This window comes from Musca autumnalis, unplaced genomic scaffold, assembly GCF_047663935.1.
Source record: "Musca autumnalis isolate F117 unplaced genomic scaffold, ASM4766393v1 scaffold_4, whole genome shotgun sequence".
Classification (NCBI taxonomy): Eukaryota; Metazoa; Arthropoda; class Insecta; order Diptera; family Muscidae; genus Musca; species Musca autumnalis.
The window spans coordinates 184,888,388-184,903,707 of record NW_027411977.1 but is presented as its reverse complement, the minus strand read 5'-3'; positions in this window follow the sequence as shown (position 1 = coordinate 184,903,707).

Here is a 15,320-nt window from a genome sequence, read left to right as displayed (position 1 = left end):
TCCAATAAAGGGGCAAGGCTATGTACAACAAGATGCGCCTGAGTCTTGAGGGGAAAACGCTAACGACATATCATTTTTATCCACCCTAATGCCATACAGTTCTTGGCGCGTTTTAACCTTTCACCTTAACTTGGGTGGTGTACAGCTAACGACGTATCATTTTTAGCCACCCTAACGCCATACAGTCCTCAACACGATAAAAAATCTTGACTTGGGTGGTGGATTCAGGCTGGATTAATCAGATACCTAAATTACAGATTCAATTTCTAAATTTAAATCTTAATTATACGCCATTTAGTGGCTGCGCCCATCTTAAATATTGAGGTTGTATAGTGCACTGTATTATTCTTGTCAAGCCCTTTTATTTGATACCCATATTGGTGGGATTGATAAAAAATTGTTATTAGCCATTTGGTAGCGGCGGCCATCTTAGATTTCAATTTTGCATAGTAAATTGTATTCTACTTGTTGAGACCTTTCATTTGATACCCATGTTGATGGGATTGATAAAACCTAAGTTATCCGCCATTTTGTAGAGGCCGCCATCTTGGATTTCAATTTTATATAGTACATTGTATTCTACTGGTTGAGCACTTTCATTTGATACCCATATTGATGGGATTGATAAAACCTACGTTATCCGCCATTTTGTAGCGGCCGCCATCTTGGATTTCAATTTTTTATAGTATATTGTATTCTGCTTGTTGAGCCCTTTCATTTGATACCCATATTGATGGGATTGATAAAACCTATGTTATCCGCCATTTTGTAGCGGCCGCCATCTTGGATTTCAATTTTTTATAGTATATTGTATTCTGCTTGTTGAAATGATGACTAAACACCAAATTTCAGTCATTTCGGTGGAATATTGAGGTCAAAACCTTCAAAATACCGAAAATCGGGAGGTATTGTTTTATGGGGGCTGTATGAAGGCGAGGACCTATACCGACAAATTTCATATGGAAAGTTTTATACCCCAAATGAAGACTATACCGATAAATTTCATACGGAAAATTTTATACCCCAAATGAAGACTAAATACCAAATTTCAGCCATTTCGGAGGAATATTGAGGCCACAACTTTCAAAATACCGAAAATCGGGAGGTAATGTTCTATGGGGGCTATATGAAGGCAAGGACCTATACCGACAAATTTCATATGGAAAGTTGCAACCAGGGTTTCGGAGTCGGAGTCGGAGTCTACGAGTCGGCGTCGAGCAATTTTGCTGGAGTCGGAGTTTGAGTCGAAAAAAATAACTCGACTCCGACTCCGGGCAAAATTTTTTCCACGTTATAGAAATATAACATTAAAATTGGAACAAGAACTTTTTTTTAAATTATTTTTTTTTAAAGGAAGATATAAGAAAACGTATATGCAAACGGTATATTATACTAAGTTAAAGGAAAATTCACAGGATATTTACTATCCTCTGGAGTGTAGTCTATTCATCCCTATTTTGTTGATCCAATTGATTTTTTACATTTGTGCAAACAAAAGTAAAGTTCTATGACAATCGAATTAAGATTGGACCTTTAACTTCTTTCGTCAGAAGTCTTACTGGTATTCTCACAAAGTTCTATTGGTATTCTCATCTTGTTTTTATGAGAAGTTATCCTTGTCTTCTATTAAAGACATTGTGGTCTCTATGGGAAATCTTACTGAATACCCTGTGACACAAAATGGAAGTCAAGATCTGGGGGTGGAAAAACTCCTTTTCGGGACGGAAACCCCAATTGAAAACACCAAAGGATCCCATAGCTGAAATTTCTGAGTTATGACATAATGAATTTTTTGATTGACCCCCATCAATCATTGAGAAAATAGCTTTTTATCTCTGTTTCGAGATATTGTTTCATCATTGTTAGATGTCATGTTTTCAGTTAAATAGAATGAGGAACCTTTCTGTCGAATATGCTGTCTTTCTACCTCAGTTCCTTCGATGTCCTTTTTGTTCTTGTACTCAAAAAGAAAAACAAAATGAAATTTTTGACAAAAATGTTCCATCGAAAATTATATGTAGGTTTCCCATATCCAAGGAATCCATATTGTCACGTTTTCACTGTCCTTTACCAGTTTTACCCATTACTTTCTCAAAAAAAATCGAATGTTTAAGTATTTCGGTAAAGTTCGCATAATCTATTAACTATATATGAAATTCGGAGGGTTACGCTTCTGAATCAGGGCATCATAAATTCTCGTTGTTGGTCAACGCTAGATTCATCCCGCCATAACTCAGATGTCTGACAATCGGCGAATCTTTCTTCTAGGATTCATTATATAATCAATGAGGGCTTTAGATGTAGACATTCAATTAACCGGATCCGTCCGCAGGAACAGATATAGTATCCGAGTTTTCTACACAATCAATAGCTTATACGAAATTCAATAAAATACATAATCATATAGTTTTTCATGAAAAAAGGATCTGGTAAATGTGATAAAGGACAATGAAAATATGACAATATCGACTACTTGTCCTAGTGGACCGACCCTACATAAAATTTTCCTAGCAAAATTTTTGTAGAATATTATCAGTGTTCTAATTTTTCAGTTCCAGAAGACATCCATCTGCCTACGTGCTAGGTGGTGTCCACAATATATTTCAAATATTTCAATAGAATTATCCACTCCACACCAAAGTTCAAAATGTGAGCGCTGAACTTTAGTTTAAGGGGTGATCCCTACTTATAAATTTCAAAAAAAAAAGTAGAAAGTATAAATTGCATAGAATATGTTGTCAAATTTTTAAGTCGATCGGAACAATATTGCCAATATTGAGCGTTGGATGGGAACAATTTATTTAATTTTGTATGCAGCATATCGACGCCTCCAAACAATAGTATGCTAAGTCGACTTAGCATGTTTTCAAGTTCTTTACATTTTTATATTTAACGTCCTTTAACTTAAATTCTGTCAAATTTTGGTAATAATCGGACAATCCGAACAGAAGTTATTAACAAATATTTACTTAGCATTGTACTGAAGGTCAAAGAAATTTCCAAACTTTTAGAGCTTGTCCTGCAAAACTCACTATTCAGAATTAGCAAACTATTATTTGGAGGTGTCAAACGTCCTTTAACTTAAATTCTGTCAAATTTTGGTAATGATCGGTCAATCCGAACAGAAGTTATAAACAAATATTGACTTAGCATAGTAGTGAAGTTCAAAAAAATGTCCACACTTTGAGAGCTTCTCCTGCAAAACTCACTTTTTAGACTTAGCATACTATTATTTGGAGGTGTCGATATAAACTGTGTTTTTCTCGAAATCGGCCACAAAAATATATGACAATTGGTTTATTAGTTTTCGCGCTAGAGTTGGCATCGCAAAATGCTTTAATAAAAACTGGGTTTCGTAGACTGCCTCAAAACTCCGTAATATTTTTCGCTTTCAGATGGAGAAAAAAATGTGCAAAAAAGTTAAGTAGTGTTCTCGGAAAAAAATCATAAAAATTGTTTTTATTGAGCTTTACAACTGGGGTTCTCCTTTTAAGACTAAGCACACTAAAATGTTGGTTTACATCCAGTTTGAAACTTGTTCATGAATTGCTTATAATTTTTGTTGCATGTACACCGTCCTTATGATTTGTATTGCCCCTTCATTTTCACATATTTTGAAAGCTTTAAGATTTTCTCACGCGGAAGAATTCCGTCCAGAATATACTTGTCCAAAAAAAGGAAAATCGACAGAAACTTTCGTGAGATTCGGCCGAAACGATATTGATATGATCGAATGTATTAAGTATGTCCTTTCTAATGAATATGTAAGAAAAACTAACACATTAGCCTATATAGGCCAAAAAATAGAAAAAAGTTAAAAAATTTTGCATATTTTATTCATTTTTAGTGGTATAGGAATTCACTCTCGGAGTCGACCCGGAGCCGGAGTCGTGAAAAAAATTCGTCTGGAGTCGGAGTCGAGCCAAAAATACCTCGACTCCGAAACCCTGGTTGCAACACCAAATATCCTATTAGTAATAGAAACTCCTGTACCAAATTACAAAGCTCTATCTTAAAAATTGAGAGCTGTATCTTGATTTCAACAGGCGGACATGGTTATATCGACTTAGAATTTTACCCTGATCAAGAATATACGTACTTTATAGGGTCTCCGTTGAATATTTCGATGCGTTACAAACGGAATAATAAATTTAATTATACCCTCCATTTACTTTGTTTAAATGCTAGAGTGCTTAAACACACCAAGCACTGCCTTATCTGCTTGCCCATGTACAGAGGCTTCGGAACCATGCGCATGCGTAGTATACATGTTTTAAAATAAAGTGATATTTTTGTTTGACGAAATGAGTGTGACGCGTTGAGCGTCGATACCATCACCTTGGTCGTATTGCCGTTTACTGTCAGACCCACTTTAGCGGATTCTCTTTCGACCTCTTCAAAGGTATCAGTTACTTTTATTACAAACCGACCCATGATAGTTCGTGTCATCTTACAAAGCCGAATAAGATTTGCGAAAATACCAAATTCCGATATGGCTTCGAATATCGTTGAACTTTGAGGGCTGTCGAGAAAATTATGGTAGGTGTCTAGCAGCATCTCTTGGGTCTTCTCCAGGATTTACCCCAGGGTAAATATTTGGTAAATAGTGGATTTGCCAGGTCTAAAGCCGCATTGGTATGGTCCAATTATTTCGTTTACCATAGGCTTTAGGAGATTAGACAATATCCCAAACACCACTTATGTACAATATAGAGCAGACTTTGAGCACCGCTATCCATTTCTCTATTTTTGATGTTTTTATACCCTCAGCCTTTAGGCTACACCTTTTTTAGATGTAATTCGAAAGATTTTATTTGTAATTCGCAACATTTCATTTGTAATTCGAGAATTCTCTTTGTAATTCGTAACATTTCATTTGTAATTCGAATTATTCCATTTGTAATTCGAAATATCCCATTTATAATTCGAATTATTCTATTTGTAATTCGAATTATTCCATTTGTAATTCGAATTATTCCATTTGAAATTCGTATTATTCCATTTGTAATTCGAAGAATCTATCTGACGTATTTTTTATGGGAGCTAATGAAACCGGATGCGCATCAAAATCATATGCACGTTTCACGACTTTTACCCATTTTAAGGTTTTTGGCATTGTGAGATGCAACTGACGGCACAGAATGGCCGCTGCATATGTATTGAAAGAGATGATTCGATATATCGAAAATTAACTAATTCGCGAATTGCAGGCTTTTTAATTTTCATATTTTTTGAATGATTGTAATTTCAATATTACTCTTAATTTCCTATCACAGAAAGTAGTTAAGCTTTCGCCATTGTTAACTATATTTCTTGATGGAGTATTAGCAGTATACATTAATTATTGTATGGGATTCTAGCGAAATAGTTGGAGAACTCCCAAATATTTTTTCTAATTTTTCTAATCGAACCAAAAAATATATTTGGAATAATATTTTAACAATAAGTTTTTTCCTTTTTGTTGTTGCTATAAGATGCAATTTATAAAGCCAATGTTTATAATTTTGGTTTCACATTTTTTACGCGTTGTCTAGATTCTGTACGTAATTTTAATTTATTTTTTAGAGGTCCTTGATGTAGTATAATTTATATTTGCTCCCAGATTTTTATTTTCCACGAAAATAAAAACAAATTTTAGAAATTATGGTGCATCTACGGATGGATATCAAATGCTGTTACTGATATATGCAAACATTTTCTCAATACAACAAATAAGAAATTTTAAAATATTTTTTCTTTATACGAGAATAAAAACCGCTATGACTTTTGCGCCCATTGGCCAATTTTGTGAACGCGAACAGATTTGAAACCAGACTTGTTTCCTTAACTTCTATACCAAAAATCGAAAGTGTTCTCGCAAAATTTGTTTTTATTTTTTTTTCAAAAGGAATTGTAAAGGAAATTTGGTTTTACCATATGTACATATGTATGTTTGCCCAATTTCATGTAATTAATGGGAAAACAGGAAAATTCTGGCCCATTTTGATGAAATGTTTTTTTTTTTGGACTCTCGAACGCGTCTTTTTTCAACAGCGAAAAGACAGCAAATAAAACTTGGCGATCCAAAGATGCAAAAGCCAGGCTATATTCCAATAAAAGGTTGTCTTCCAAGATTGATGAAATGTAGAAAATATTACAGAATTCGGACTAGAAATAGGTTTGCCAAGTTATATCGGTTCAGATTTGGATATATCTCCCTTACACATTTTTCATCCGATTTGATGTTTATTGTACACCAACATCGTAAAATATGTTGAAATTCGGAACTTCTTGCCGAATTCAGACAAGAGAATAGTCTTTTAATTTTTGGTAAAATCAGTTCAGATTTAAATATAGCTAGCATATATATTTTCATCCGATTTAATGTTAATTTGATTAGAGTGGTGTTGCGTATCATAAAGTCGGCACGGTCCGACTCTGGTCTTCCTTCGCACAGAAGTTACTAATTTGGTTAGGGCGCGCACAAATATTATTATGTTTTTTAACTGCCGTCATACACACGTAGTTTTCATTGACTCCTTCCTTAAAATTTCCAGAAATTCAGTCTCTTACATGTCAATACTTTCGATGGTTTCCAACCAAAAATTAAAAATATCCAAATTTTCAAGCTTTATGCAATTTGGAAATGGATTTTTTGAAATTGACGCAAATTTTCTTTGATTACGTCTGAATTTCAGAAATAAACGAAATGAAAATTATGACATCTTTGACAGCTTGGGATGTCACCGTGGTCGTTTGCCGGATTGTATTTTTTGCTTTTGGAGGTTTTTAAGTGCTAAGAATAGAATTAAGTTATTCGGTTTAAATCATTGACTCCTTAGTGTTCTGTGGAGAAGTTATTAGACAACTTCGAACCCTTAGTGCCAAATTACATCCAGTTTTGTGCCGAAAACGTCGATAAAAACTTCTAAATACCTGATATTGGGGGACTATCCCAAAACATGGATATATATATGTCAATAATTGTTGGCGGAGAAAGCTTTTGACCAAGTCAAACGCTAAATTCCCATACATCCAATTTGGGCCGCAAACAAAGATTAATAACTTCAAAATGCCCGAAATCGAGAGATACAGTTTGATCATCAAACTTGACCTTCCTGCAAACAACAGACGCATCTTTCCAAAATTTCAGCGTCAAATCTCAATTTTTGTGGATGCTAGAATGACACACACAGGCACACATACTTAGATCTTCTCAGAATTTCACCCTGACCAAGAATACGCATACATTCATATATACTTGATACTGTCTACTCCCGCTACGAAAAAGCCTTGACGTGACGGTATTCGTTGTGGAAGGTATACAAACAAAATTCGTCACGGTCGAGTTTAACATCAATTTCACTTGTTTTTTTAATTTCTCAATTACTTTTAAATACAAATACCACTCTAACAATTATATTCAATCATGCCATTTGAAATAACCACATCGGTAATCGAGGATAATAACAAATTCATTTTTATTTATTTTCATGGTAAATGGTCATTATTTAATGGTCATAATAAATGTCAACGTCCAATAGATTTATTTTTAGCAAAATCAATGGACAAAGAATTTCTTTTGAAAATAGTAGAAGAAATAGTACATTGAATTACATACAATGCTAATGCCAATGCACAAGCATAAATATGGGATGTGAATGAAGTATGAAAATAACATGCTTGCAATAGTTTTAAAGCTGGGTAAACATTGTCAGTTTTGAATGACAGCTTTGTTGTTGCTTGTTAGTGTGGTCGTTCATTTTTGGCATTCATCATGCATCCACAAAATATTTTGTAGTTGCTGGACGGTTGGACAGTTATCGATAATTTCAAAAAATCGTCACTCAAAACTGACAATGTGTACCTAGCTTAAAGGAAGAGAATTATCGATATGTCCACAAATGTATACAAATATATGTGAATGTATTTGAGTTTATTGCAATTGAAATTTTTTCACTAGAAAACATCTCATCTGAAACAAAGCGTCTATTGAATTCAATACCTGGTATTTTGTCATTCTTTATATTATTTGCTTTTTAAGCAAGAACTGTAGCCTCTAACGCTTTAATGTGTATGTACATACTTACATTTAGTTGTTATTTATTCCTATTTAACTTTGTCGTAACTCAATGAATCGTCGCTGTGCATTAAGTTTTAAATTCTTTTATATGGGAGTTTAAATTATAAGTAAACAGTTTATGTAGGTATCTGAAAAGACTGATATGTTAAACTGGCAATCAATTCATATCCATTTGATGAAAAGAAGTGCATTTTATAACAAGATTGAAGCATCTGTTCAGTTTGAAGTTTTTCTTTTCAGTGATTGCTAGTAGTGTTTGCATGTGAGAAGTGTACATAGGGCTGCCAAAAAAATTAATTTTTTTTTTTTTTTTTTGTGAAAAGCCTACGCCCTAATTTTTTTATTTGATCCTCAAACCTTATACACTAGCGGTCATCTGAATAGGTTTGAATTTTTTTCTATTTATATGTTAAGGTATCTTCTGATGTGTTCGTATTACAGATCCATACTATTTACTTTTTTAAAGTCCTATACTATGCCAACATTCCCAAGAAAAAACTTGACGGTGTTGCAATATTTTCGGAAAATATCCCAATTATAATAAAAAATGTACAAAAAAGTGTCCAATTTTTGCGATCATCAGAATAGGTTGGAATCAAATAAAATTGAAAAATTGTACTATCCCAGAAAATATTGCGCAGTTTTTTGGTTGAGTTTAGTAAAATGGAACATTCTGATAAATCCTACAACAAATTTGACCCGCTTTATTTGGAACGTGGGTTCAATTCTCAACATGGGAAAGTTACCAAGAGCTTTCAGATAAAATCAAGAAATATTCAAACAAAAACGTTTTATTAACTTGCTTTAAATGACTTTTTGATTTCGTTCGATCTCTTCTGAGCTTTGAAAATTGTCTGAAAGCAAATACCAAGTGTAGCCATATTATTAGGATCGATAAAATAGAAACGTCATTGAAAATAGTTGGTATTTTAGTTCTAGTTTCATTTTTTAACTATCCTTGCAGTACAAATGTAAGTATTATCATGCTCACAAATCCACCATAGTTGACCACATGTATCATAAATGTTCGAAAATTGGGCTGGAAGAATGTTTCTTCGACGACAATAAAGTAGAAAATTGTAATTCAAATTTAGGTCGAAGGGGCATGATATCACCGACTTTTATAGTGCTGTAATACCTATATAGTCAGGTCAAAAAGTTTTTTTCTGTTCACAAGTCATAAAACAAACACGAATATGTACAAAAGAATGGACTACTGAGGTTATACAGCACTATAAAAGTCGGCGATATCATGCCTCTTTGAGTTAAATTTGAATTACAATTTTCTACTTTATTGTCGTCGAAGAAACATTCTTCCATACCAATTTTCGAACATTTATGATACATGTGGTCAACTATGGTGGATTTTTGAGCATGATAATACTTAAATTTGTACTGCTAGAATAGTTAAAAAATGAAACTTGAACTAAAATACCAACTATTTTCAATGACGTTTCTATTTTATCGATCCTAATAATATGGCTACATTTGGTATTTGCTTTCAGACAATTTTCAAAGCTCAGAAGAGATCGAACGAAATCAAAAAGTCATTTAAAGCAAGTTAATAAAACGTTTTTGTTTGAATATTTCTTGATTTTATCTGAAAGTTCTTGGTAACTTTCCCATGTTGAGATTTGAACCCACGTTCCAAATAAAGCGGGTCAAATTTGTTGTAGGATTTATCAGAATGTTCCATTTTACTAAACTCAACCAAAAAACTGCGCATTATTTGCCGGGATAGTACAATTTTTCAATTTTATTTGATTCAAACCTATTCTGATGATCGCAAAAATTGGACACTTTTTTTATTACAATTGGGATACTTTCCGAAAATGTGGCAACACCGTCAAGTTTATTCTTGGGAATGTTGGCATAGTATAGGACTCTCAAAAAGTGAAAAGTATGGATCTGTAATACGAACACATCAGAAGATACCTTACCATATAAACAGAAAAAAATCAAACCTATTCAGGGGGGGCCACCTGATCAAAATTTTGAAAGTTCATGTTAGCGAAAATTTCTTATTTAGTAATGATGTAAACCTTATTTTATACCTATATTACTGATGAAATATTTGTCATTACTATTTTTTAATTAAAATGACGTAAGACTTCTCGGACAATTTCTCCTTGTTTTCACAACTTTTTTGACCATATATCAGAGTTAATATATGTTCAAACTATAGATATATTAATAATCGCATATACTTTTGGGTGTATCATTTATCAAATAACTCACAACTACAGTGAATGTTATGTAATTCAGTGATATCACTTCGGTAAGACCAAAAGAAGGAGTGCACTCGGAAAACCTTAGAAATATCTTAACCTTTCCTTTGTTTCCTACTTCACAAAAGTTCAAAATCGTGGCTTCAATTTTCCACTCCAATTTTATTGAGTAATTTATGGAAGAAAAATGGGATTAGTAGAGAATTGATTTATGCAAAGGGAACGTTCGGATATCATGGCGTTATCCACTAGTATTTTATACCCTCCACCATAGGATGGGGGTATATTAAGTTTGTCACTACGTTTGTAAAGTATATATATTCTTGATCAGCGTGTAATTCTACATCGATATAGCCATGTCCGTCCGTCTGTCCGTCTGTCTGTCTGTCCGTCTGTGGAAATCACTCTAGCGTCCGAACGGATTGACGTAGGTTGATGAAATTTTGGGAAAATATGTTATATTTACGTAGGACTTTTGGTATTGAAAGCGGGCTATGTAGGTCCACGCTTTCGTATAGCCCCCATACAAAATGACGCGTGACGCGTCGTCGTTTTAAGGAATTCTTAAGATATTTGACCCATTTTACCACCGAATTGGTTGTAATTTGGTACTTTGTGTCTTCAGAGGCCAAAAAATAATCCTACCAAAGTTGGGTTATATAGGTCCACGTTTTGGTATAGCCCCCATATAAGGACCCATATAAAGTACGCGTCATTTTAATATAGTTTGAATGTATTAGACCCATTTGACCACAGAATTGGTTGTAATTTAGTATTTTTTGTCTTCAGAGGCCAGAAAACATTCCTACCAAAGTTGGGTTATATAGGTCCACGTTTTGGTATAGCCCCCACATAAGGCCCCTTATAAAGTACGGGTCATTTTAATATATTTTGAATATATTAGACCCACTTAACCAAAGAATCTGTTGTAACTTTGTATTTTGTGTTTCTAGAGGCTAAGAAACATTTCTACCATAAAATGTTTATATAGGTCCACGTGTTGATATAGCCCCCATAATACAATATCTCCCGATTTTCGATATTTTGAACGTTTTAGCCTCATTATCACACCGAGATGGCTGAAATTTGGTATTTAATCTTCTTTAGGCGTATAAAACTTTCCCCCAGAAATTTGTAGGTATAGGTCCACGTCATCATATAGCCCCCATAGAACGGTACCATCCGAATTTCGGTATTTTGAAGGTTGTGGCCACATTAATCAACTGAAATGGCTGAAATTTGTGGTGGAGGGTATAAAAAGTTCGGTCCGACCGAATTTAACGCTTTTCTTACTTGTTTATATTTGCATGTAGATGTAGGAGTTATATAAATAAAGGAAAAAATGCCGAGACACGTGTCTTCTTTTTTGTCTTTTATCACGCTGCGGTGTCCGAATATGGTCAGTTTTTCAGTTTCAGGAGTCCCATCGTTGTTACTGTTACTGTCATTGAAGTTATTCCCTAAAGATATTTTATTGTCCAATCGTCGATCCTATCACAAAGAATTTCTGAAGGCCGTTAGAGTTTTTCTTGATAGAGAACTAATGCTAATCAATAGTGAGTCTATCCATGATGAAATTCTAGCTCCCAATCGTGGGTATGTAATGACTAGACATCGGATTTTTGCATGTTTTTTATTTCTCATCTGATTGGACTCAAATTTTGGATCTAAGCGTTTTAAGGGTCAACTTTTTGATATTTGGGGTCATATCAAAAACATGCAAAAAATATGCAAAAAATATGCAAAATATATGCAAAAAATATGCCAAAAAATATGCAAAATATGCAAAAAATATGCTAAATATGCAAAAAATATGCAAAATATGCAAAAAATATGCAGAATATGCAAAAAAATATGCAAACAGTTTTTGGCCGAAAATCGTCATAAAAGTCGTAAAATTGTCAATTAATGTTAGAAAAATCGTCAAAAATCTTCAAAGTGTTCTAAATTAAGATAGTTGGCCGCTTAACGTCGATTATTGTGTTATCGAGAACCCTTACGACAGTGTGGTGTAGGTATAAAAGAATGGTATTGTAATACAATTTTTTTATTATTAAACTATGCAAAAATATAAAATTTGATAAAATATCAAACGTTCTATGTAAAATTCAATATTTTCTTTGTTATAATTTGTAGCGTTGGGCTGGTTATTGTTCAAAGGGAACAAATCGATGACGGATTTTTTAAGGCGGCAACCGCATGAAGTTTTTAGTTTGGTCACATTTTAAGACTGTCAAAGTTTGAGCACAATTGAAATATGTTTACATGTGCCACTGGGGCCTCGACATTATGAAAATCCAAATTTTTTGGCTATTTAGCGATTTCGGCAACCCATTTCTCTGGAATGGTTAAAGCTTTTTGTCCATATTAAGCATTAAATTAAAGGCCATTCTGTTCTTAACATTTCTTGCTGAACCATAAAATATAAGTATATATAATAAATCTAATACTAAACAGGTATTACAGAATTCGAGATAATAAAGCCAATGTCCCGAAAAACGTGACTAGGTACGCCTTTGTGGGAAAATGGAGACTATTAAAAAAACATTATCTTCATTTTTATCAATTTTTGGAATGAAAACAAATGTCTTTTACATTTTGTTCTAAATTAAATGTATTCGAGAGTCAGACATCATGTGGTTTTGGAGCTATCTGTGTACAGCTGACTACTTGAAGAACGCTCTGCTATGTAGTTCGCAACTTTCAAATTGTTTACCATCCTTTGCGCCTTCTGGAAATTCGGAGTTAATGTTTAATCTCTTGAATAACAAGAATTATGCCAGACCCTTTTCTAGGATTTTCGGCATTTGCTCTTTTGTAAGTTTAGATCGAATATTTCTGAAGAAATTTTAATCTGTGCTTTGTAAAGATTTTTGTCGCCTTTAGACTCTTTACGGCGTTTTGACCCGTTGGATCAAACAATGCCAGGTCAGCAAGTTCAGGACTAAGATAACACATATTATTAATTATGTTTTATTTCCTTTTTCGCAAATTTGTGTGTCAATGTTTTCATATTTCAATACATTTTCAATGAGGTCTAGGTCTTGTTTTGATGCTAAACGTATCGTAGAATCTGAAGAACCATCTGTCCCGAATACAATCAAGCGTGGCTTCAAGAAAATCTTAACTATGCAATTGTCATTGGTGCTGGACCCCTGTAAGGTGTATATGAACGTTACTATTATCATTATGGCTACAGTAGAAGCTATCGGAGATGATCCCTACAAATATAAGATCTCTAGAAGCTTTATCCGTGAACAGCGAAGAATAAACCGTGAAAAATAAACTCAACAGCTTCAAGGAACGAGGCTATTTGTGTGCACTGGCATGGAAAACTATTACCAAATATTCTCAAAAAAGAGAAGAAAAAACGGGTCGCTGTTCTGGTATCACATGGGGGTAAAAACACCTCCTAGGCCTTCCTGAAACTGACAGTAGCCCATGGGAGAAACAAGAACTAGCAGTGTACAAATGCCTAGAGAAATGGGGTCTCACCAGCTCGAGCAGATATTAGGTCGAGAGCTTCTGTACCACCGTACAAATTTGTTAGAAAATTGTTGAGAGGGATTTTTGACTGCAAGTTTGGAAGCACATCCGGACATCAAACAAACATATTCAAGCGACTTCTATAAGAATAGTCTGCGATTGCCAAATCCAAGTTCGAAGTAGGCGAGAGTGTTTTAAAACTACTGCCCAACCCACTTCCCAAGAACAAGAGGCCGTAGAAGCACCTTGCGTTTAAATCGTTCGAGACTAGACGCCCCAGAATGTTTTTTCTATTTTATTTTTTTTATTTGGTATCCCACACGACAACAACTGAGTGTTATAAGTGAGAGTTTGGGTTATTGATTTTACAAAACGTATAATGAACAATATAATGTTTATATATATGTTTATATAGGTTAAAAAGAAATAGAGACAATAGATTGAGTTTAATACAAAAAATAGTGAAAACGACATTCAGAAATATGTTTAGGTCCAAAACAAGACCTAAACCGCATTGAAGATTCATTAATACGAAAGGCATTCACAAACAAATATCAGATAAAGGAAATAACAAAATGATAAATCATAGGTGGTACCTTAGTCCTGAATTTATTGGTCTGGCATTGTTTGATCTGATAGTGCAAAACACCGTAAAGATCCAAAAGACGACAAAAATCTTAACAAAGCAAAGATAGAAATTTCTCCAGAAATAATCGATCCAAACTTACAAAAATTAACTGCCGAAATTCCTACAAAAAAGTTTACCAGGCATAATTACAAGTGAGACTTAATTGTTGTTCAAGTGATTAAACTTTAACTCAGAATTTCTTGAAAAAGATTGTATTATCTTGACCACAGAACATCAATTACCAGGAGGGGTAAAGGATGGTAAATATCTTGAAAATTGTGAGCGACATAGCAAGGAGTCGAGTTCATCACCAAGTTGTCATCTGTACCCAAATGGCTCCAAAACTCCATTATGTCAGTACCTTAATGCCCGTAATTTCAAGACGTAGCTATCTATGAGTTCACAGATATCTCCTGTGTAAGCAACATTTTATAACTTCAACGCATAGGTAACGTTACCGAGTCAAAAACGGCCGTGTTACTTACACCAAGGATTTTACCTGGTTAATCGTTGCCAATGTGTTAAAAGTTGTAAAACACTTCTATGTGGCAATGATTTTGCGAAATCATGAATGAAAATCACCAATATTACCACATGATTTCAAAATTTACACGCCTCGGTAATTAGCATGTAAAAATTACCAAACGCGTAGGTAAAGATAACTAATAGGTAGCTACATACCCGTTTACCCAGACGTTGAAATTACGGGCGTAAGTAAACTAGAATATATATGAACAAAATGTAAGCGTTTATCATTGAAGCCATACAATGAATGTAAAAATGTCCATCTTTGTAAAAACAAAATTACATTTGAAAAAGGAAATGTTTGATGGATAGCGATGCCATTCCACGGCCGATATGTCTGATGAGCCTTTACAAAAGGCGAAACATGTCACATAATGGTGGTTGTGGGGGT